At 44.5% G+C, this 25,587-nt stretch overlaps 1 protein-coding gene across 5 annotated transcripts in view; it reads right to left on the bottom strand.

Annotated features, from left to right (window-relative positions):
- The window catches only part of FHIT (fragile histidine triad diadenosine triphosphatase), a 1,278,194-nt gene that overhangs the window by 933,187 nt on the left and 319,420 nt on the right, over positions 1 to 25,587 (bottom strand). For 2 of the 5 annotated variants that reach the window (XR_014788578.1, XR_014788577.1), the window contains one exon: positions 22,907 to 22,957. The exons of 1 other annotated variant lie outside the window; for it this stretch is intronic. The gene's annotated coding sequence lies outside the window, so the exon portion shown is untranslated. Of the gene's footprint in view, positions 1 to 20,853; positions 22,958 to 25,587 lie in introns of those variants that run through there. 2 more of the 5 variants (XR_014788576.1, XR_014788574.1) reach the window with 1 other exon arrangement.

Here is a 25,587-nt window from a genome sequence, read left to right as displayed (position 1 = left end):
CCCTGTTGACTGTAATTGGATTTCCTATGTAATGTTTGTGTTTTGTTGGAATATTTTACGTGCTCATTGATTACATTGAAAATGTGTGATTAAAATTATATATATATATATATATATATATATATGTGTGTGTGTGTGTGTGTGCGCGCACGCGCGCGCGTGCATGCTAAAATTGGGAGGAGTCAGGTAGTGTGGCTTGGAGATTTCATTAAGGACCATCAAACACGATTCTCTGAAACTCAAGCATGGCTTCAAACAACCAAACACACACACATACATACACACTCCGCGTACTTTGTCATGTGAAATGGCTCTAAAGATCAGTGTATCATTGCTTCCACCAGAGCAGTCTTTAAAACAAGATGGCATAGGGAACTACACACGCAGGAGTTTACTAGCTTTTTTTACATGCCCAGGGGAACTCCCGCAAATTCACAAATTCTTTCCAAGAAAACTAGTGATGCTGCCAAATTTCATACTGAGTCAGCTCATTGGTCCAAACTCATCTGTTTGTAATGCTCACCTTTGTAGCAAGCCTGGATCGATGTGTCATGAATTTCCTATTAAATTCAGAACTGATTGCAAGCTTCAGAGCATGAGCAGTAAAGCAGTACACAGATTCCCCTCCCCAAATTTTCAGTTGTTCTACCACCTAGAGCACTCCCCCAAAACTGCCTTGTTGATTCAGTCTCCTTAGCTGCTTCTGACTCCATGAGGAGGAGGACTCTATGGTGTTGATCTTCATACATATTGGCAATTGGCAGTGATGAGTAAACATCACATGACATCAACATGAAGGCAGGCCATGTGAAAACAGCCAATCAGAAAGGGGGCATAATGTGGCGATGCATGATATTATGCCATCATAGGTGATTCTAGACTACAGCTTCCAAGATGCACTTTGATAATGTGCATGTGCAAAAATGTATATACATGGAATGAGAGTTGGTAGTAAAGAACAACTCTTATCTGAGCTCATATGGACGAATTTGTTACTTTCCAAGTAAATAATGAAGTCACTCAGGGTAGGGCCAGTGATAACTAATATCTGTGTGTGTGTGTGTGTGTGTGTGTGTGTGTGAGAGAGAGAGAGAGAGAGAGAGAGAGAGAGATGGCTGAACTTACCTTGAATTAATATATGTATGTATGTATGTATGTGTATATATGTGTGTGTGTGTGTGTGTGTGTGTACACACACACACACACACACATAGGGATGGCATAGGTGCCCTGCTGGGTCTGGGAGTCCAATGGACTCCCCCGCCTGCACCAGTGAGCCATGCTCACTGAGCCCCTTCCCACTCACGCACCACTGGACCTGCGCTCACCCCCCTGCACTTGCCAAGCCACCCATACTCACCCAGGAGCTGTTGGTTACTGCCATTTTATGGGGGGGGGAGGAATTAGGCTCACAAAATATGCACACATCTAGTTGTGTGCAAAAGGAGGCTGTGAATGGCCCATATATGCAAGAATATAGGCGTTTATGTGAAATGGTGCTTGAGGTACTCGCCAATAGCTCCTGGGTGAGTATGGGTGGTTCGACAAGCACAGTGGGGTGAGTGCAGGTCTGGTGGCGCACAAGTGGGGCAGGGGCTGGGCGGGTGCCCATCCATCCCTTTTTATATACCTTGCCAACTTCTAAGGATAGGAGTGTGTACGTGTGTGCGTGTTTCTCTCTCTCCCTCTCTCTCTCTCCATACACACACACACACACACACACACACCCTAGCCTTACAAGTTGGCTTATTTTACTCCATCTAAGAAATAACACATTACCAATCAGTTTAGCATTCTGTCTCTCAAACTCACAGATGAAGTGAACTCTGCATCCAGTTGTGTACCTTAAAGCATACATGTCTACACACGCATACACAAATACATAATAATCCCAACCACATTATAAAAGACATCATCATTGAGCCTTAGATTGTCTCAGAGTTTCTCTATATAGACTGGGGAATCCAGTTATGTAGTTACCATTTACGTTGCCTTTCAACAGTATACCCACTGCTCAGCAAAGTCTTTCATTGTATGTCTCCCTATTGGTTATGTTTCTCCATCACACCAACTAGGGATGGCGGAGAATTTCTCCACGAATCTCGGGGAGGCCGAATGCCAATGCATTCGGCCCCCCGAAATTGTTGGTGAAATTCTTCGCCCCCACCCCCCCCCCCGGGATGGGACTTACCTCCCTCGAATGTCCCTCTTGGCGGAGGGTCCTGGCGGGAGTTCAGCGGCGGTTCATCGGGGGTGGGGGTGGCGGCCGGTCTTCCGACCGGCTGCCACCGCCACCATTACAAAATGAAGTAAAAAAAAAAAAAAAAACCACCCGTGATAGTCTACGTAACGATTTACATAGCCTATCATGGCTAGATTTATTTATTTAATTTATTTATTTCATTTCTATACCGCCCAATAGCTGAAAGTCAGCCATGATAGGCTACGTAAATCATTACGTAGCCTATCACGGGTGACTTTGGGGGGAAAAAAAGTGCGTATGCAAATGGTGGCACCCATGGGCACCGCCATTTGCGTTCCTTATTTGGTCCCGGTAGTTTACGTAAAGATTTACATAGACTACGGCGAAAATAAGGGCAACGCAAATAGCGCTTTTTTTTTTTTTTCAAAGTCACCCGTGATAGGCTACGTAAGGATTTACATAGCGTATCACGGCTAGATTTCCAAAGTCAGCCATGATAGGCTACGTAAATCGTTACGTAGCCTATCACGGGTGTTTTTTTTTCTCACTTTTTTATTTCATGGCTGGGGAGACGGGGCGCTTCTCCCTGGCCTGAATTTCGGCCGGGCGAGGTGGGGCACCTCCCCCCTGGCCTGAACTTCGGGGGGAGAACCGAAGCGCCTCCCCCGCACCGCGAAGCAAGCTGCGGGACCAGGTAAGTGACTTTCATACATCCCTAACACCAACACACAGTTCCAGCAAGGAATTTGTCCAGCTCAGTGTGCCTCTCCCCAGAAAAGGGGAGTTGCAAACAGTCCACAGACAATCTCGAACAGTAGTTTAGGGTACAATCCGATGGCTGCTAGACAGCAGCTAGACAGGTATAGGATTGGTCGGTTTCCAGGAACCAGTGTGGTGTAGTGGCTAGAGTGTTGGACTGGGAGTCGGGAGATCCGGGTTCTAGTCCCCACCTGGGCATGGAAGCTTGGCAGGTGACTTTGGACCTGTCACAGACTCTCAGCCCAACCTATCTCACAGGGTTGTTGCTGTGAGGCTAAAATGGAGAGGAGGAGGATTACGTACGCCACCTTGGGTTCCTTAAGGAGGAAAAAAGGTGGGAGCACACCAATAAATAAATAAATAAATAACAAGCAGAGGCTGAAAAGAAATCAGAGATGTATAAAATGGGGGGGCATGTGTGTGTTTTAAATTGCGTATATATTAGCCATTTCCAGCAACTTTCATATTCCTGTGCAACTAAATTTGCATTCAATACTGGAAAGTAGAAAACTAGTCTGCAAGTCTGTGGAATTTGTATGACTCGGAAAAAAACTGGTCTGCTGTGGAATCCACAGGTCAGATTCATAGAAACCCAAACTCATTTGAATCCGTTGCAGATTTCTCAAACATCCCTACGCTCAGTAGCCACCACTTGGAAGATGCATGTCTATTTTTTCATTATTATTAGGTACGTAACTAATTTACACGATTCCCATTAGAAGAAAATGCCTAAGCATCTCACTAGACTGGGAACCAGAATCTGTGCCAGTAGTCCAAGTATTCCTACAGAAGTTGCTAAACCAAATTCATCTTAACCCTCTCAATTTTTTTAGGCTATAAGACACTGGTCCAAGGATTTCAGCTAATTCTGCATGGAAGAGAGTCATTAGCAAGGCTGATGTCATTGGCTTTTCTTCCTTGAGACCAGATATAGGGAGTTTGGCTGGAATTCAAAATGACTTCAGTTTGTAATGACAGAAATTGCCAGCTACCATTTAGGGCCTTGCTAATCCACATCCACTTTGTCTGCTACAGCAGACAGTCCTTTGGGATTTTGATCGGAATTTTTAAAAATGATTTAAAAATGCCAAGTTATCTCACCAATATCGCTATTGGAGCTGAACTCTGAATATTCCCCAAGCCCATTAGGGCCGAGTGAAATATGGGCCACAGTGACTGAGGGTTAAATTGCACAAACGTTCTTTAAAAACCAATCAACCCAAATTCTATTAATTGATCCATTACCACCTCCTGGTTCTTTACCTTTTATAAATTTTGCTGCTTTCAAATGTCTGGGTATGCCAGCTGCTGCTCTGGAAATTAACACCATCATCTCTTCTTTTACAAGAAAGCGAGCACTGAGCTAGATTTAACAGAGATGAAAGGCTTAAATAAAAGTCGCCGACTCTTGGAGACAAGGTTTATGTTATGTCAATGATGAGTCTTCCTCAAATAAAGCCGGCTGTAAACATATTTGTTTCAAAACATGCTCAATGTTCTTGTACTTTATCTAGGCTGCATAGACTGGTGCGGATGCAAAGCATTCTATTCTAGGCCATGGTAGGTAGGCAAAGACAAGACTTATATTCCCCAGCCAGTAGATTGGCAGTGGCTGAATATGTCACAGTCATACAGAAATAACAAATGTTGTTTATGAGAGCTGGTACAGCGAATCTCACTTGTTGGCTAAGCCAAGAAGCAGTCAAAAACCCATTCTTTAATACATTCTCTATTAGAATGGATACTGTGTGAAAACCATAAACTTGTAGTGTATTAAAAGCTAACTGCTTTTCCAACAGTGTGCATTCCCCTAGAGTTTAAGATGGTTCTTCACAGGTGATATATTCACCTTGCTCCTCTTTGGATTTTGCTTCCACTTTTTTGCATTTTTATTTCTCTTCCATTTTAAAAGCATTCACTTTAACACCGCTGAGCCATTGCTACTCATCCCAGGCAGAATCTATTACTGCAACATGTTCTCTTTATTGCCACCTCTATCTCTCATATCCATCTCCTGTCATCTCACACTGTTTTAAATTGGAAGACACCAGCGGTGTTATTTTTTATTATTATTTTTAGGGAGCAATCCCATGGCTGCTAGTGGCTAGATGGCCATAGGATATCTGGTTCTCAGGGAACCGACCTTGGTTCCCTGAGAACCATCCTTCTCTCCCTCCTGCGCTGCCTCGCAGGCAGCTCAGAACAGCCCCACCTACCATGCTCGGAAAAGCAGCGGGGAGCAGCCAAAATGGGGTGTCCCGGGGGGGGGGGGCTTCCAGGGCAGGGAAGGTGGAAATGCCGGTATGACACATCCTAAGTGTCGTCAGGCAGCCTCCTCCCCCACTCCACCCTCCTGCAACTAGACAGCTGAAACTGGCTGACTAGCCGCAAATGCCAAGCAGGAGAAGTGTGGAGCGAACAAGCCCCCCCCCCCCGTGCTTCTCCTGCCCTGCATTGGATGGGCAATCACCTCCGAGTTCAGAGGCGGCCACCTATCCCCATAGGATTGTGCCCTTAAAGTATTTGGAAACCCTGAATCCTCTTTCATTCCAAAGCCTCCTGTCTCATACCAAGACCTGTTCATCCATGCATGACATATGGCAAAGTATCGCCAAATGAGATGGTTGGCAGGGTTGGTGCAAATTCCCCACTAGCTCCTTTTTTGGAGAAGGAGGAGGAGGAGGAGGAGAATTCCAATCCCTGGGCACCTCCCTCTCAAACCATGCAATTACAAGACATAGGTGTGCTCCATCCCTTCAAAACATTAACCTTGTTCAGGGCAGGCATGTGCCTGAATATGTGAGAACTTAAACTAGGGAGGGAGATGGACCATGCATACTGGGACCAACCCCTATGACCTGTCCGGACCAGTTCCCACCTCCCTGACTTTCCCATGTTGATTGGCAAGGTCTGAAGCAGGCTTCCTATTCATGTTTACTTGGCTGTAAGTAGAACTCTCGTTTTTATCTGTGTCGGCAATTGCAGTAGAACAGAAGAAAACCCCTTCAGACTTCCCTGCTCAACTTGCAGAGATTGGGACAGAGAGGGAGGAAGCTGGCATTGGTACACATGAGGATGTGGGGGTTGGGGTCAACATGCATGGCCACATCCCCCTACCAAATTTAAGCCCTAATGCATTCAGGCAAAGCCTGAATAGGGCTCATTATTAGTTCTGGAAGTCTCTTCACATTGGGGTACCTCACCCATGTTGCCCTGCTCCTTGTGCATGAGTGAGCAGCACCAAGCATCTCTAAAGATCTATTTGAGCATTACAGATTAGAATCAGAAAGCTTCCTTGGTGTGCATTTGTCCATCTTACCCAGTAGTGTCTACTCTGGGCAGTATCCCACTGTGTCATTCCGCTAGCAGGAATGATGTTGCACTATTGGAACTAGGTTCCGAACTATGCACATGAGGAGCATTCAAGTAAAGTTATGTTTATGCAAGTGCATAACTGCTTGCACAACAGAAAAGTCTGGCAGAGCTCTGGTAGTGCTATTTGAGCTTGTGGAATGACCTTGTTGGTACAGTCCTCTGATTGGCAGCAGATCTCCAGTGTCTCAGCCAGTATTTCCCATCACCTGTTTACCTGATCCTTTCAACTGGTGATGCTAGGGATTGAACTTGGACCCTTATGCATGCAAAGCATGTATTCTACCACTGAGCTGAAGTCCCTCTCCTTGGATTGGCTTTCCATCTTACTTTGCAACTTTCCCCATGGCTGGGCTCAGTTTATTTCCTAATATTTTAATTAGTAATATTTTTCTCCAGTCCCTGGACACAGCTTCACCAGAGTAAATGCATTCTTTGGATACATAGGCAAGCATCTTTCCCTCATGAGATATGAACAAATTGGCTTTAATAGACTTGTGAATTGAAGAACTTCTCCCAAAGGATCGTAGTTCATGGCACTATCAGGGAGCTAGTTGTATGTATTAGAGGCAAATACATGCAATCAGAGACATCACATCATACAATGCTATTTCAGATATAAGGAGGAGGGTTGTGTGTTTCAACATTCTCTATTCCTTGCACATCCACAACCAGCACATCAGGGAAAAGATTCTAACCTAGCTCCCCCCCCCCCGCCTTGACATACTCATTTCATATGCACAGGGATAGTTTATTCTTTAATGTGCAGTGTGTCTTCAGCACAGTTATTACAACAAGTACAGTCTGAAATAGCACAGTCCAACAAGATAGATCATGTGAGGAGGCTGAGTGCACAGCTTCCCTCTTAAGCGGTGGAAGGAACCATGGGTCTTGCCTGAACCAGGACTAGGGTTGGATGGCTCTCTCAATTTCAGTTTCTCGTTTTTCCAGGTTTAACTCCGGTTCATCCCAAATGTTGAGAACTTTCCCAATCTTAAATTTGGTTCATCCCAAACTTTGTGAAAAAATTCTGAAAGCTCGTATTTGTATACATTTTTGTGTGGATTTATCTGAATACATGTATGTTTGGACACAATTTTGCCCAATAGTCACATTTCTTGCATTTTTACATTATTTTCACTAATATGGATTTTTGTGTGCACTTTCTCCTAATACAGCATATTTCTTTGCATTTTTTTGAATTGAGAGTTGTATTGCAACATCTGGGGAAGTGCAAATTTCAAAGGATACGATTTTGGGTTCGCATATTGGTTCAAAAGTGCAAAATTATATAGCTTCCTATTAAAATGTGAACTGAACAAATTTCTCCACCATCCCTAACCAGAGCCTCTTACATTCAGATGTAAGGACAGAATTCTCTGTACCACCATAGTAGTTTGCCAGAAGAGGGAATTTCTGTTTTGCTCTTTGCTGTCCTTCAGCACCTATGGCCAGAGGGAAGGACTGTAGATCAGCAGGGATACAGTTAAGTGGCCAATGGGGTTCTAATTAGGGATGAGTGAACAAGCAATGCTTGAGATCGTTAGGATTCCCTGAACATCATCTTGCCGCTTCTCTCGTGCTCAATTCCAGTTTGCGTTTGCTGCTCAATTTGCACAATTTCCCCATTCGTGCAGAGTGAGTGGTGATTTCAATTGAACGTAAAACTTGTGCAAATTTCTCCCCAAGGTTCCTAATTTGTGCAACTTTCCTCCATTATCTAAACAAAAGGAAACTGGGAACGTTGCACAAATCAAATGCGAGCACATGTCCAGCAATTTGCAAATATTTTTGGCAGTCACATGCTCATGTTCACGTTTGAGGCTTTGGGGCTTCGAACAGGGCATGCTCACAGGTTTTGTAAGCAAAAATGAAATGCTCATACATCCCTAGTTCTAATACCTGGTCCTAATACAGCTGCTGACTCTGAGCTGGTCCCTCAGTTTGAGCAACTAGCTGGTGAGGAAAAGAATGAACTGCTCCATGGGTACCTGTACTGCTCACTTGACAGCCATTTGACTGTCTGACTGCTCTCCAACTTCCTGGCTCAACAGCAGTGGCAGACCAGCGCTCACTTTCCCTCCAGACCATCTGCTCTGACATTTGGAGATTAGATGTACAAGAGATTCATGAATCATCCCTTAACAACAAAATGTTGACATGAGGAACATCCTTCAAAATAGCAAACAGCATGCTTTTGTTAACAACAGCCAAATTTCAGCTGGCTTCATGATGGAAATGCCCCCTAGGGTATTAAGGGGTGATTTGAGAACTGATTATAATGGACAAAATATCTCTGCAAATTAGGGCTGCTTTGGACACTAATTTCAGACATGATTTCTTGGAGAAATGATCCCTATTCCTTGTATAGGTTGACTCTAAAAGGGTGTGTGTAAAGGGCTTGCTCAGCTCAATCCTCTATGCTATGATTATTTAATATATTGTCTGTTATATTTTCAATGCATTTGATATTCTACATCAGACTGCATTTGTGATGCTGTTGGGTTTTATTAAAGTTTAGGATTAATAAAGTTTGAGTTAACAGAGGCAGGTGTGTGTGTGTGTGTGTGAGAGAGAGAGAGAGAGAGAGATGAGAGAGAAATATAGTGTTATGTTGGTTATTATGAAAGATGAAGGGAGGCAAATGTATTGTTTTGATCAGCTGCAGCGATGATAAAATTTCAATATGATTTGGCCTCTCGCCAGCAATAGACCCTCTCACTGCCACAGGGTAAAAGGCTAAACTAACTAATAATGTTAGTTAATGAAACATTGGATAAAATATTGCTCTTTTGTGATGGAAAAGCCTTCTGATACAGTAGTTTTAAAAAGCGACAAGGATTGTGAAGGGGCCTCTTAGAATTTCTTCAAGTTCTGCCCCGCCCCCCCCGCCCCCCGCAGCTTTCTGCATACCAGAAGAACAGAAGGCCTGCCCCCTTGCCCACGATAACTCAGAATGTTCCCTTGCCTTCAAAGCACCCATAATGACTCATTATATGATTATGAACATTGTACTATTAGCAACATCCCTAACAATACCTCTCACCCCCATTTTAAATATAAATCACTTTCCCAGGGAAAGATCATGGAGGTTTTGTTTTCACCACCTAAAGCAAATTCAAAAGGTCACTGTCAAGTTCTTGTTAAGTCAGTAAAAGCAGATGCTTCTGTGACACTTGGGCGGGAAGCGGGGTAAGATCACCGAAGATATCACTTCAAAGACAGCAGAGCTGGAGGGGAGATATGACTGCTGTCAGCCAGTCAATAATGTGCTGGAAGAGTATTTATTATGTTTAGTTAGGGAAGAATTATTATAGGAAAAATCCAGCTCGCCCTCACTGCTGTGAGTGCTCAAATTAAATGGCAAGTGGCAGATGTATATTGCTCCAATGAAGGCTCAGGAGGAGAACAGGCCTCAAAGTGCCCTCAGCTTACAGACATATCACCCACTGCTGTCAGTGGGATTCCCAAAACAAGAGTGGCAAACGCCCTCAGGCATCTTTTACTAGAACAGAAAATTAAAATGACTGGCAAAACCAAGTGAGAAAGTCTCACTCCTTCTGAAAATGGTGAATAAAACCAGTTTGTGGCAGCTGCACCTTGTTTTTTTTTCTCCCTTTTGATTTCATAGGGACCAAACTAATAGCTTCCTGTATCTTCACAGGCAAATGAGATGTTTTCTGGGCCATGAAAATGATGTCAGCTCTCAGTGAAAACTGTGATTATGCTTCAGGCTTTATTTTGTTGCCCATTCTGAAGTGCGTGCGCGTTTTAAAGATAAAGAACTTGGTTTGCTATTGGTATAGCAGATTGAATCCACCCATCTCAACTTAACAGAGAAAAAGAAAATGCTACTGTTCCTAGCTGTCCTCCTCAGGCTCGTTTTTTAAAAAGAAGAAATTTCAAATTCAGATAATTTTCAGGTGCTTGCCATTATATTCTTGACTTTTATTTTGCGTACATTTCATCTTCCTCCCCACATCCTCATTACTCCCTCCCTGCAAGGTTGAAATAAGCAAAGCACCCATCAGCAAAGTAACTGGAAAGAGAATGAAGGATATAAAGTTATCTGAGAGACTATATTATCTCATATAGACCACCTGGGTCTCTACCTTCTGAGGGGAAGGCCTTGCTCACTATACCGTGGCCCATTTATGTTTGTATAGCCATGGCACAAAGGAGAACCTTCTCTATTGTGGCACCCAACATTTGGAATGATCTCTCCACTGAGGTCAGGTGGACTCCTAGTGTGGAGTGTTTCTGCTGACAACTTAAGACACGTTTGTTTGCCCTGGTGTTTCCTGTAGGAATGTATGAGAATTTAATTCCTGTTCACAAATCATGTGAACATGCCCTATTTGCAACCTCGAACATGAATGAGAGCAGGAACGCAATTCTCAGGAAATTTTTGCAATTTCCCAAACTTGCGTTCATGTTCAAAAGTGCACATTTGTGCAAATGCACACTACCAGAATGTCAAAATGCATGTTCGTACAAATGTGCATTTTTGGAGATGTGGTCAAAATGCATGTTCATGCAAGTGTGCATTTTTGGAGATGTGCATTTGTGCAAATCCCCCCCATCTGCATTTTTATGCTTTAGCCTATAAGAAAAAATGCACATTTTTGGTCGGGAAAAAATGTGGGGTTTTTTAAGTGTATTTTTAAAAAATGTGCACTTTTTAAACTGCGAAAAATTGTGCACCTTTTAAAATGTGCATTTTTTCCAATTAAAAAGATGCTTGTATTTGGGAATGCAAACAAGATGTAACAAGCTTTGAGGAAGAATTCGGAGAACCTTGACAAATTCAAAAAATGCACTTTCACCCATCCCTAGTTTCCTGACAACTAACATTGCCAGCTACCCTTGGTTATTTAAATGAGATTTATCACTGTTTTATTTGTTAGTTTAATGGTATTTTATCATGTTTTTATTTTGTGAACTGTGTTGCGATTTTTTTAAAAAATATAAAGGCGGCATAGAAATCCTTACAAATAAGTAATAAAATAAATAATAATATCCAAATGAACAAGCTCTTGTTACTCCACAGATTTACAGAGAGGAATTCTGGCAATTAGATTTACTGATGTAGTAAGTAATAAGACATTCATTTCCCATCCATGCCCCAAAGGAAGCCTATGTGCTGGAGACGTTCACAGAGTTTCATGAAAATATAGATGCTGCTGCACCAGCAAATTGATTACAAACTGCATGTATGAGAGGCATAAACCTATGCCAGCCTAGAGGCCTGGCATGGGGAGTCTTAAGCCAGCACCCGTGGCTCCAAGATCCAACTTTCAGCCTGAGGACTACTCCTGAAGAGGATTAGTTCTCCTCTGAGCCATGCTTGGTCATTCTCACATATCACTCCCTTGAATGGACACTGGTGCCCCTTTAGGGGTCCAAAGCTCTAGCTTTGGCCAAGGATTATCCTGAACAAAAACTGAAACAAAACCAACAACACCTGGCCATTGCACAGGCTCCTTACTTGTGATTCCCAGCCTGCCCTGCCTCTAGCTTTGTATTAGGGCCCACATCCCAGTACCTAGACCCCTGGATAAGCTATCCTGCTGTGACTTTGCCTTCACACAGCTCTGGTTCTGGTTCTCCCTCATTCCGATTACTATAGCCGTCTTCCTGGTCCTCCTCCATAATGCTCTCAGCTGTTCATTGTTGCTCCTTCTTTCATGTTTTAACCCTTCTGCTTGCAGGCTGTTGGCTTCAAGCCATGATCCTACACAGGCTCTCAGAGGCCTCCCAACTGATAAAAACCCTGTGCAGAGGCCAGAAAAGTTTTGGATTAGGATAGGAATGATGGCCCTGCCATCAGGTGCACCAGGCCCAAATGCCTAAGCCAGAATTTGTGGCAAAGCAGAGGAGAAGTGTTATTTCAACGATGGATAGATTGGCCATCCATTGGGGCCATAGCTTTCAAGGCTCAGCAGAGAGCTGTAGCATCTGATGTAGATGAGGGAGTGAGATGGTAGGAGATAGGCAGGACATTTTATCTAAGACAACCTTAGAAACCTTGAGAGCCAGTGTAGTGTAGTGGTGAGAGTGACGGACTGGGAGCCGGGAGATCCGGGTTCTAGTCCCCACTTGGCCATGGAGGCTCACTGGGTGACTTTGGGCCAGTCACAGACTCTCGGCCCAACCTACCTCACAGGGTTGTTGTTGTGAGGATACAACGGTGAGGAGGAGGATAATGTAGGCCGCCTTGAGTTCCTTGCGAGAGGGAGAAAGGCGGGGTATAAATGCAATAAATAAATAAATAAATAAACTTAGAAATGAGTGTTTAATATTAAAAAAAAAAAACAGTGTCACAGGCAAACCTACTACTAGAGAAGAAAACAGGCGGAATTATTTTACATTAGAGATGCTGCACAGGCCTGATTCAGCCTGACTGAAACCTCAGTCAATCAGCATGACTCCAATAAGCCACGCAGGCATTTACACAGAGCCCCTGAGAAACATCAGGCTACCACTTTGAGTGACCAACTAAGGCTTGAACCATGGTGGTCAGAATGCAAGCTGATATGGTGTACACTTCCTCATCCCTCAGGAAGAACAGGAATCCCTCAGCGCTGGCTTGAATTTCTCCCTGAATTTCCATTAGTATGTGGAAGTGAAGGAAGTTCTCACACAGCTTATCCGCATTCAGGACAGGGGATTTATCACATATTCCCAAACACATTCCCTGAACAACTGGGGAGGGGCTGGCATGTATGCCACTTAATTTAAATACCACTGGCCACCAGAAAGCCCAAAGAGTTGTGAACAAGCCGAAGCTATCAGCATGTGGTGTTCAGCCTTGTAAAGCAGCAGAACTGCATGTTCTAATTCCAAGTATTTCCTCTTCTTCTTTCTCCCTTTTGAACCGAGCTTTATGTCAGCTTGTTCACAGTAAGGGCAAGCAGCGTGAGCCACATTTACATGAATAGCTCGGAAATCTCTAGGGCTCTTAAGAATGAAATTTGGCTCAAGTCTATGGTATTAATAGAGCAGGCCTAGCAAGATATAAAACCACCATTTGGAGGTGAGAAGGCAAGAGACGCCTGCCAAGGTGTCATCATTCCAAGGCAATTTAAAATGAGAAAATTGTTGCTCGAGTAGCAAGAAAAACCTTCCTAGATCTAAACAAGTCAGATCAATTAGAGAATTAAAAGTTAAGAGAATTAAAACATTTTCAGGCTGTTTTTCCATCTTGGGGGACAGAGAAAAAATAGAGATTGAGAGAGAAAGAAAAGGTGGCACTGACCAAAGTGATGTCAGGCTTCTGATGGAGTAGAAAGAGGGAGCAGAAAAGGACCATTTCAAGGAGCTCTCTATATTTCCAGGCCTATGAAGTGTTTTAAACCCAGGCATGTTATGTCTTATTTCTAAGGAGCATTCATGATTTTTTAAAAAAAAAAAAAAATGAAAAATGAAAAAGAGGGAACCTGCTAGATCTATAGCCAGGGCTAGCAGAAATGAACAGATGCCAGAGGATTGGGGAGGTGAGGGCACCCAAACAGGATTCAATCCTATATTTGCCTCACCATTTCACACCATTATCCCATTCCAATAACCAAGTGCTGACATTCATATTTAAGATGACCTCAAAGTAGGGATGTTGGAGAAATGTGCAATGGAACCAAATGAGTTTGGATTTTTATGAATCTGACCCATGGATTCCACAGTGGACCAGCTTTTCCTTAGTCAGACAGATTCCACAGCCTTGTGGACCACTTTTCTAACTTTCCCAAAATTTGTGCAAATTTTGTCATAGAAATTTTAAAAACCCAGCCAAAAAATGTGCACTTCCCCCATAGGGTAAAGCATGAAAATGTGCATTTTGGGGGAATTCACACATTTTTGTATGTGCGAATTTGTGCAAGTGCTCATTTGCACAGTTCTACATTTGCGCAAATTCAGAAACAAAAAAATCCAATTCCATCAATGGGCGGACAACTGAACAACAGTTGCCTGACAATCTATGAAATACAGATGGAACTGATTTTACACAGTCCGTGCATCCCTACCTCAAAGGGGAGAAATGATGCCTTGCATACAGCTTATAATGCTCCTTCCTGCCTAATGGAGTTGGGAAATCCATAAGTTGGTGTTGGATGGAGCTCTTAAATAGGACACCACCAGTGCTGTTACATAAAATCACTTCTAGATGATCAGCGCTCTGTGCAGCTGAAGTCATGTCCAGAACTGGCTTCCTCCAGTGGTTGGCTAAGTACTTCAGTGGTCTAGAGAAGTGTACTACATTGTCACTGTGCAATCTGAACAGCCCATTATCTTATTTGTATGAATGGAGTATCTGTGGTGAAAGGGGCAGCAAGGCTGCACACTTAGCCCACCCCCAGAGTTGACTAGGGATGGTGGAGAAATCTGCCACGGACTCCAATGAGGCTGGATTCTTTATAATCTGGCCACCCAGAGTCCATGGCAGAATGGACTACCCCCCCACCCCATGGAATCCCCCCCTGAATGGACCCTACCTGGTCGTCATCAGGTCCAGTCCGTCCAGCTGCCCCCCGCCATCCGCTGCTGCTTCTCTTCGGACGCAAATGGCTTCCGACGTAGCGGACGCCATTTACGTCCCTGCCTTTTGCTGTGATAGGCTACATAAAGGCAAAAGGCAGGGGACGCAAATGGCGTCTGCTACGCCGGACACCATTTACATCCAAAGACTGGCCGTGGCCAGAAGTCAGGCAGTGGCCGGCCCCGGCCGGCAGCTCTGTGGACTCGCTGCGGAACAGTGCCAGCCAGGGAGGATTCTGGGGGGAGGGACGCCCCCACCTGGAATGAGGTAACGGATTCGTACATCCCTAGAGCTGACCCATTCCTTTCACCGCCACCATAATCACCATGTTCTCCATTACATCTGAATTGGGGGGATTCCTGTACTCACAGAGCTCCTTGCATGATTTAGAAACCTGCACAATCACGGTTCTAACTTATGCAAGGAGCCTCCATGAGTACAGGAGTCTCTCTATTACAGAAGTCATCATTTATACAGCAACAGCAGGGGTGAAGGTAGTGGTAGGACTTTGAGGATTGGGCTAAATGTGTAGCTCCACTGCCCCTACCACCAAAGAGGCCAGATGCATGCAAGTACCATGTGCATAGGGCTACAGAGGAAACCCATTCTAGATGTAGAGCCTCAGCCACAGGGACATGATTTCTGGTTGCTAAGACGTTTCAGTCGGATTTTTAACCCGCTGAGAAGCAGGGCTGTATGAAACATTAATTTACGGACATTTTGGACCAGAATTTATCCAGTCCACCCCTCCCAGAACCCATTGTGGATTCCCAGACATAACCTGTGGTTGAAGTCTGTACATCACGAAACAAAAGCAATGTGTTAAAAATGCATACATTTGAGAAATGCGCACCAAGGATGTGTATTTTTGGAAAATGTGCACGAACATGCTTGAATCAGTGGGAGAAACATGCATACATTCTAGGGTTGGCGGAGAATTTCTCCCCGATACTTCGGGGGGCCGAGCGCCAACGTGTTCGGCCCCCCGAAGAAGTTTCGGGGAGAAATTCTCCGCCCCCCCGCCCCCCGCACCCCCCCGGGACGGGACTTACCTTTCCCGAATGTCCCTCCCAGCAGCGGGTCCCAGCGGCGGTTCATTGGGTCTTCCTCAGGGGCGGAGACGGCAGCCAATGTTTTGACCGGCTGCCGCCGCCGCCATTCCAATAAAACTTAAAAAAAAAAACGCCCCCATGATAGGCTACGTGACGATTAACATAGCCTATCACAGCTAGATTTGCAAAGTCAGCCATGATAGGCTATGTAAATCGTCACGTAGCCTATCACGGGTGACTTAAAAAAAAAAAAAAAGTGCGTACGCAAATGGCGGCCCCCATAGGGAGCCGCCATTCGTGTTCCTTATTTGGTCGCTGTAGTCTACGTAAATGTTTACGTAGACTACGGCGAAAATAAGGGCAACGCAAATAGCGTTGCCCTTATTTTCGCCGTAGTCTACGTAATCTTTATGTAGACTACAGCGACCAAATAAGGAACGGGAATGGCGGCTCCCTATAGGGGCCGCCATTAGCTGTACGCGCTTTTTTTTTCCCATAGTGCTTTTTTTTTTCCCCATAGGGAGCCGCCATTCCCGTTCCTTATTTGGTCGCTGTAGTCTACGTAAAGATCACGTAGACTACGGCGAAAATAAGGGCAACGCTATTTGCGTTGCCCTTATTTTCGCCGTAGTCTACATAAAGATTTACGTAGACTACAACAACCAAATAAGGAACGCGAATGGCGGCTCCCTATGGGGGCCACCATTTGCATACGCTTTTTTTTTTTTTTAAGTCACCCGTGATAGCCTATCTGACTTTGCAGATCTAGCCGTGATAGGCTACGTTAATCATCACGTAGCCTATCACGGGGGCATTTTATTTTAACTTTTTATTTCGCGGCCGGGCGAGGCGAGGCGCCTCCTCCCCAGCCTGAATTTCGGCCGGGCGAGGCGGGAAGCCTCCCCCCCGGCCTAAACTTCGGGGGGAGAGCAGCGAAGCGCCTCCCCACCACCACGAAAAGCTGCAAGATCTGTTTTTTTGTGTGGCAAAACAGAAAGTTAATAAATTCAATTTAACAAGCAATCTTGTTAAAGATTGTATTCTGTATTTTTCTGTACACATATTTTTCAATGTGTACAAAATATTTTTGTACACATTTGTACAAAATGTGTACAATTTTGTACACATTGAAGAATGTGTACAAAAATGTACACATTTTTGTACACATTCTTCAACCATGCACATTTTTGTATGCATTTTTTACTATTACTGCAGAACTCCACTGCTGCAAATTCAGAAAATAACACATTTCAAAGGATACCTGAGTTTGTTTCATGAATTGGTTTAAAAGGACAAAATTAGATGTGTATGAACTGAACAAATTTCTTTCCTATCCCTACATGGACTAGGCATGTGAACTTGCCCTAAATCAGAGGATGTCAATTCCTCATCCATAAGGAATAAAAAGATTTTACAGGTGACACATTCTTCTGACCCCTTAGTTATCACAAGGAAGGGTCTGCAATGATATGGCCTCCAAAGTCCAAACATTAATCAAACTCCTCCTGCACCCCCCCCCCAGTTAAATAATTCAGTGGGCATCTTTCCCTTGACCTGAATAGCATTATTGTATGCTTATGGAAGCCTGATGTCCGCTGCTTCTTCCATTCAAAGACTAAGGTTTGGATCCTATGTGCTCCTCTATCGCTCTGTTGGAATTTCCACCCACTTTCCCTTCTATCTGTAGCCTCCTGCACCATATCCCACATTATCCTATGGGTGCTGGTTTTCATGGGGCACAGGGATCTGCTGGGGGGAGTTGAGAAAGCCCGATGTTGTGAGCTCAGCAATGTTCATGGAAGGGAAGTTAAGATCCCAACCCATGTATCTAAATTGATTCAAGTCAAGCTATTTAAATGTGAAATTGGTGTAGTATGCAGTTATAATAGGCTCATGGGCTGTGAAACCCATTTCACCTCTTAGCTGAAGCCATATTGTTGCCAGATATGAAAAGCAGGGCTGTGTCACTTCCTTTCCCACTTGCCAAAAATTGATTACAGAAAGTTATAGTAATAAAAGAATTGTTTAATAAAAATTCTGGTTTTTAACAGGAAGATATAGTTTCTCACCCATACAGAATAATTATATGGTTCGTTCCACCAACAGTAATAACACGTCGACCTTCCAGCATTGTGTATTCCCTCAGCAACATGGCGCCCACACTTTGAACTTGCAGATTAATTGCTGGTCTTTCACATGGGCATTTGAAGGGGAATACAAATCAATATTTCATATCTAGGTTATGATGTAACAGAGAGCAAAGTGGAAAGTGCCATTAATCATACATTAAGTATGGAACATTCCTAGATAATATGCAGTAAATAAACAGCAGTAGAGTGCCAAAGTTTGCACTGCCTTAATGGATAATTTTATTAAAAAGAAAGCCAAACAATAATTCAAAATGGAAAAAAAAACACTTTCCACAGCCTAACATTTTACTGCAAGGTCAGCTTTATGCAGAGTTGTGCAAGTATCTATCTTTAATTGCATGGTAATGGATTTCACCTTCTAAGGTACTCGTTACCCCCAGAACAGAGTGTCGTGCTGTCAAATGACTTATACGACCCAGGTAAGTAGGGAGTTATTTATATATCATTATTTACAACATAGGAAAACTGAGGCAGGAGTCTTTTTACCTAGCGACCACTGAAACTCACCCACAGGTAGGAATGTTGTGGGTGTCCGGCTGGGGCTCAAAGCCTGGAGATAAATCATTGTCCCACTTCCCCTCTGCTTTGGGTGGTGGATGGCTAACTTCTCTGTTGGAATTCATGTGCCTAGGGGCCACTCCCCACAGGCCAGGTGATTCAGTGGGGAAAGGGGAGAGGTTTTTCCCCAAGGATAGCTTCCCAGGACCCATCATAACCCATAAACTTTAAATTCACCAGAATTCCCAGAGTGGCTTACATATTCAAGCATACGTCGGGACACTAACAATGCACATAAACAAAACGAAAAGCAAAGATTCAGCAGATAGCAGTTAAAAGAGCAACAACAATAAAACTGATTTTTAAAGCCTTGGAGAATTAAAAAAATAAGTTCATCAGCTGATGTCTAAACCAGCTTCCCAAGCTGGTCCACCCAGATATTTTGGATAACTCATATAATTTATGTCCATTGGCCATGCTAGCTGCCTGGGGCTGATGGGACTTGTGCCCTAAAAACTCTGGAGGGCATCAGACTGGGAAAGCCTGGTCTACGCATTAGTAGAGACAGCACCAAGCAAACCTTTCTGGGGAGGAAATTATGCAACTGGGCACCATCCCATAGAGTGTTTCCCAGTAGCCACCTGCTTCATCTATGTCTCTGCCACTGCTGTTTTCCCTGATCACCATGTGCAGGAATTTGCTCATCCATCCATCTTTTTTCTTCCTTCCCACCATGGAAGTTAAATCAGAATCAGACCTAAGGAGGAACCAAGATACTTGTCTACACTAGTGGAGCTGCAGTATGATCCAGGTCGGAAATCTAAACTGGCAGATTACCACAACATCACTAATGGAGACCAGAAACGTGTATGTTAAGGGAGAGATTGTAGTGCCATCTGTCTTGAACTCATATAACCTTGAGTGTTTGGGCCTTTTGTCCAGTTTTTCAACCTGACTGTGTGTTTGTCAGTTCTGCAATGGTCTGGAATCATTTGTTTGTGCAGGCTCCCTCTGAACACAAGATTGCTTGTTAAATTGAATTTATTAACTTTCTGTTTTGCCACAACATACAAAACTGAAAACATAAGACCAGGGATGTAGTTTGCAAATTATTATCTTGGAAGTAGGGGAGCGGCATTCATGCAGAGGCACATTGTGTTTACAAAACTAAGCTCTTTCAGTGTCCTGATCATGTCTGGAATTACAATGGCCAATAAAGCTTTTCAAAGCAAGCAAGAAAATAAAAATGATTACCCCTGCACTTTTAAAGCTAAAAGATCAGATTCAAAGTACATCTGTGCTACTCCAGGAATCAACAAACATAAACAAGCTGGATGGAACCACAAGTGACCTATGAAACCCACCTATGAAAGTTAATTACCCCTTGACACAATTATCATTTTAACATACAGCACATGGCTCATAATGAGGTCTTTACTATGCAGCCATATTTCAAGTAACTGTCATCTTAAGTAAGCACATTTTAATTAAAGCTACTTTCCCTATTATGTATCTTCAAGCTCACAATACCTGTCAAAGAACATATCTTATATTTGGCAGAATGTCCACGGTTTCTCCTGGCACTGTAGCAAACAACTAGGGGGAATGATCCAGAGCTTAGCACAAAGTATAGAGACATCAGCTTTGTAAGCTTTTCTCATACACGAGTTCCTCCAACTCCTCGATCATTTTGGTTGCCCTCTTCTGCACCTCTTCCTAGGGATGTACGAAAATTCTGCCATGGATCTCGGGGAGGCCGAATGCCAGCGCATTCAGCCCCCCGAAATCGGTGGCGGAATGGCCTGCCATCCCCCCCGCCACCCCCCGGGATGAGACTTACCTTGGGCGGATCTTCCTGGTGGCGGCGGCTCTGGTGGCGGCTTCGGCAGCGGTGCGGCAGCGGCCGGTCTTCTGACCGGCTGCTGCCACCGCCATTTCCAGTTTAAAAAGAAAAAAAACGTGATAGGCTACGTAAATATTTACGTAGCCTATCACGGCTGACTTTTTTTAAAAACAAAACAAAACGCGCGTACGCAAATGGCGGCGGCCATGGCCGCCACCATTTGCGTTCCTTATTTTGGCACATCTTAGTCTACGTAAACATTTATGTAGACTAAGACGGCGAAAATAAGGGGAACGCAAATAGCGTAGCGTCTACGCTATTTGCTTTCCCCTTATTTTCGCTGTCTTAGTCTACGTAAATGTTTACGTAGACTAAGACGTGCCAAAATAAGGAACGCAAATGGCGGCGGCCATGGCCCCCGTCATTTGCATACGCGCGTTTTTGTTTTTTTTAAAAAAAGTCAGCCGTGATAGGCTACGTAAACATTTACGTAGCCTTTCACGGCTGTCTGCAGGGACGCAAACGGCGGCGGCTACCGTTGCTGCCATTTGCGTCCCTGCTAGCCAGCAGCCGGATGTCTGGCTGCTGGCAGAGCCGGCCGGCGGCTCCGCAGAATTGCTGCGGAGCACAGCTGGCCGGCCAGGATTCCAGGGGGGGGGAGGAACCGAGCACCTCCCCCCCGGCAAGGATTCCAGGGGGAGGGACGGAACGCCTCCCCCCCAATCATCAACATAATCCGCGAAAGGTAAGTGCCTTTCATACATCCCTACCTCTTCCATCCCAAGAATACAGGGGTGTACAAGAATTTTGTTTCAGTTCACAAATCATCTGAATTTACCCTGTTCGGAACACCAAATGTGAATGGGCATGAATTTTTTGAGTTTTTTATGAACTCTTTGGTAGATACCATTTGGACCCACTGTTATGTCGATTTTTTATTTGTTAAAAACTTCGTCTCTTGTCACCACTATTTGCTTCAGTTCTCCAGACTCCCTTCCCACAAATGTCAACTCAGCAATGAGTATCTGCCCCACATCTTCCGCACAGACAAAGAATTTATTCAGCTTTCCTGCCATCTCTTTATCCTTCCTTAGCATATCTTTAACTCTCTCATGGTCCAATTGTCCAACCGCCTTCCTGGCTGGTGGTTTCCTGTTTCTGTTGTATTTTTAAAATTGTAATAATTGGCCTTAATGTTTTAACAATTAGCTCCACTCTACTCTGTGCTGGTCAGACCTCACGTCACCTTGAATATTGTGTCCAGTTCAGGGTATAACACTTTAAGAAGGATTCAGATCAGTTGTTTTGCTAGGGCTTGGGCTCAGCAGGGAAGGAGAAGCAGTGAAACGGAGACTCTCCCAGGCAAGTCAACTCAGGAAATGTGAGGTCAAATCAGGTCAGGCAAAGTCCAGTCAAGGTAGTCCCTCTAAGTCCCTCTAAGCAAGAGTAATGACCCTGAGCAGCTCTCGGTGGGCTCTGCTGTCTGAACTCTGGAGAGGTGTTGTTTCAACAGAGAACTGAGGCCATCTGAAGCCTTAGGTAAGCTGGCAAGGCCTGTATCATGGTTGACCCCCATCTCTTTGCATGATCTGGCTGTGCTGTCTGAAAGAGCCCTTGTCTGATTCTGCAAGTGCAGGCTTCTACACTGCAGAGAGAAGGGGAGTATTATTAGGGGCTCATCCTTCACATCTGAAGAAGACGAAAAGCCCATGTTCACAGGCCGGGGTGCGGATGCCTGTTTCTTTCTCTTGGACAGCACCCCAATGCAACTTTACTGTAGCAGAATCACAAGCCAAAAGCCTTTTTTAAAGCACAGATTGCCGTCACTGGATTAGGGTGAACGAGTTCATAGAAATGACAATACGAGCAGCAATGAAGCTGTCCATCTTAACAGGTTTCCTGCATTTTTATCTCCTCTGCAGAGAGCAGTTTCATACAGTATTAGAACGGTTAAGCTGTCGCGTCGCCTGCAATTAGGATACTGTTGAGGCAACTTGTTGATAAAGTGACATTTGCTTCAAGCCCTGTCATATTGAAGAATATCCAAGGAGCAAAATGGAAATCAATGTAATTGCAAGTTATCAGCCTTAAATTTTCCTTCAATTATATGATACAGAAGAGCAAATTGAGAATAATTTCAGTTTACCAAGCATGGTGAGTAATAAATATGCATTCTAATTAAAGCACAACCCTCCCTAATTTCTGATATACTTCTATAACTACCTGAAGAGATAAATTTAAAAATATGGTTTGCATTTGGTTTTATTTATCTTTCTGAAGCATATTCTGGACATCTGTGTAAAAATTCTTACATGGGTGCATAATAATCCTAACTGTCAGCTAAATCTCAAAATAATTTCTTGTAATGCTATAGTCACTTTGAGGCAATGCTGGCAAAACGTTAGAAATGTTTCAGTTGTGAATGTTATTAGCCAAGTCACATTATTATTTCACTGAAAGGGTTATTTTTATCATATTTTCATATTCTGTACTCACCACAAAGCACACTCTTCTTCATGTGCAAAACTGCATCCCCACAGAACCATTCTGTGAACAGAGAAAAGGAGAGTCTAAATCCTAATGACACTTTTCCACAAGATCCTTAACTGCTGAGCTCTACTAAAATCCATGTGTATAAAAGCAGAAACCCTAGCTGGCAATGAAATCTGTACAGTTAAAAATTCAAAACTGGAAACGTTCCAAGTATGAAAATAAGTAACAGAACAGGAATGCAATCAAATCCAAAGGTGAACTTTTGCACACAAGCACGCGTGTGTGCGCGCGCACACACACACACACACACACGAGATACACACACTCTCCCTGCATCAGGAGCTTCTGCATCTTCTTAATGAAAGATGTGGGGGGGGGAGACAAAGAGGCTCCTCTTTGAACGTGATGGAGAAATTTAGAGAACAGGAGGCATGAGTCAATTATGCATCCTTTTCCCAGTGCTTATCATCACATCAAATGGCTCCCAGGTATATCAAACTAAAGTCACTTCGATATAAGAATTGACGAAAGTCCCTTACCTGGTCCCGCAGCTTGATTCGCGGTGGGGGGGAGGCACTTCGGTTCTCCCCCCGAAGTTCAGGGTGGGGGGGGAGGCGCCCCACCCTGCCCAGCCGAAATTCAGGCCGGGGGGGGAGGCGCCCCATCCCTCGCCGCCGAAATTCAGGCCGGGGAGGAGCGCCCCATCTCCCCGACTGCGAAATAAAAAAGTAAATTAAAACACACACACACGCACACGTGATAGGCTACGTAATGATTTACGTAGCCTATCACGGCTAGATTTCCAAAGTCAGCCGTGATAGGCTACGTAAATCGTTACGTAGCCTATCACGGGTGACTTTGAAAAAAAAAAAGCGCGTATGCAAATGGCGGCGCCCATGGGCACCGCCATTTGCATTCCTTGTTTGGGCAGGGGTAGTCCATGTAAAGATTTACGTAGACTACGGTGAAAATAAATCTTTACATAGACTACCCGGGCCCAAATAAGGAACGCAAATGGCGGCGCCCATGGGCGCCGCCATTTGCATACATGCTTTTTTTTTTCAAAGTCACCCATGATAGGCTACGTAACGATTTACGTAGCCTATCACAGCTGACTTTGGAAATCTAGCCGTGATAGGCTATGTAAATCGTTACGTAGCCTATCACGTGTTTTGTTTTTTAATTTACTTCGTAATGGCGGCAGCGGCAGCCGGTCGGAAGACCAGCCGCCGCCCCCGCCGAAACGCCGCCGGGACCTGCCGCCGAGACGGACATTCGAAGGAGGTAAGTCCCATCCCGGGGGGGGCGGGTGGCGGAGAATTTCACCATCAATTTCAGGGGGCCGAATGCATTGGCATTCGGCCTCCCAGAGATTCGTGGAGAAATTCTCCGCCATTCCTACTTCGATATACTCAGTGCAAACAGCTTTTTCACCTGTAGTCAATAATGTTCAGTTGGACTTTTGAATGCTGACAAATGAGATACCTAAGAGGAAGAATGGGCTAAGGCTTATGTTTCCTTTCATAATGTTTCCGGATGCCCATTTTCTCTTTTTCTTGATATCAAGGATCTTTAGCTGGGAATTCATAGTTAGAGGGGTCACAGCTTCCCTCCTGAGTTTCCCCTTCTTTTAATAATTTCTCCTTGAGCAATTTTCTTTACCGTTAATTTTTGGAAGGAGATTGTCATGTGCTATCCTGGCTGCCTTGATCATTGCACTGACAGGACACCCCCTTTCATATCTAATCAGGATTCTGTGTATGACAGCCAAAAAGAGAAATCCTTCTGGTCCTCACAGTCTGCTACAGGAGAAAACTTATTGCTATCAAACACTCTACTGTTTTCTAGGGATGTACGAAACTCCCCTTACCTGGCTCCGCTGGGTTCCACTGGGGGGGAGAGGTGCTCCGTCCCTCCCCGCGGAATCCTGGCCAGCTGGCTCCGCTCCGTGGGGATTCTGCGGAGCTGCTGGACAGCTCCGCCAGCAGCCGGACATCCGGCCACTGGCTAGCAGGGACGCAAATGGCGGTGGGCGTAGCCGCTGCCATTTGCATCCCTGTAGTCAGCCATGATAGGCTACGTAAAGACTTACATAGCCTATCACATCTGGCTTTAAAGAAAAAACAAAAAAATGCACGTACACAAATGGCGGCAGCTACGGCCGCCGCCGTTTGCATTCCTTATTTTTGGCCGTCTTAGTCTACATAAATATTTACGTAGACTAAGACAGCAAAACTAAGGGGGAACGCAAATAGCGTCCACTACGCTATTTGCGTTCCCCTTATTTTCACCATCTTAGTCTATGTAAGTATTCACGTAGACTAAGACGGCCAAAAATAAGGAACGCAAATGGCGGCAGCTGTAGCCGCCGCCATTTGCATACGCGTTTTTTGTTTTTTTTAAGCCAGACGTGATAGGCTACATAAGTCTTTACGTAGCCTATCATGTCTTGTAAAAAAAAAAAAAAACCCCGACAAGACTGCAAATGGCAGTGGCAGCAGCCGGTCGGAAGAAGCTGCTGCCACCCGGAACATCTGCCCCAGGTACGTCTCATCCCGGGAGGGATCCGCAGGGGGGCGGGGGGTGGCAGGCCGTTCCGCCACAGATTTTGGGGGAGTGAATGCACTGGCATTTCAGCCTCACTGAGATCTGTGGCAGAATTCTCTGCCATCCCTACTGTTTTC

The sequence above is a fragment of the Heloderma suspectum genome, chromosome 2 (assembly GCF_057233095.1).
Source record: "Heloderma suspectum isolate Gila_16-S chromosome 2, 16-S_ref, whole genome shotgun sequence".
Classification (NCBI taxonomy): domain Eukaryota; kingdom Metazoa; phylum Chordata; class Lepidosauria; order Squamata; family Helodermatidae; genus Heloderma; species Heloderma suspectum.
Note: the sequence above shows the minus strand (reverse complement) of the source record. Positions and strands in the feature narration are given on the sequence as shown.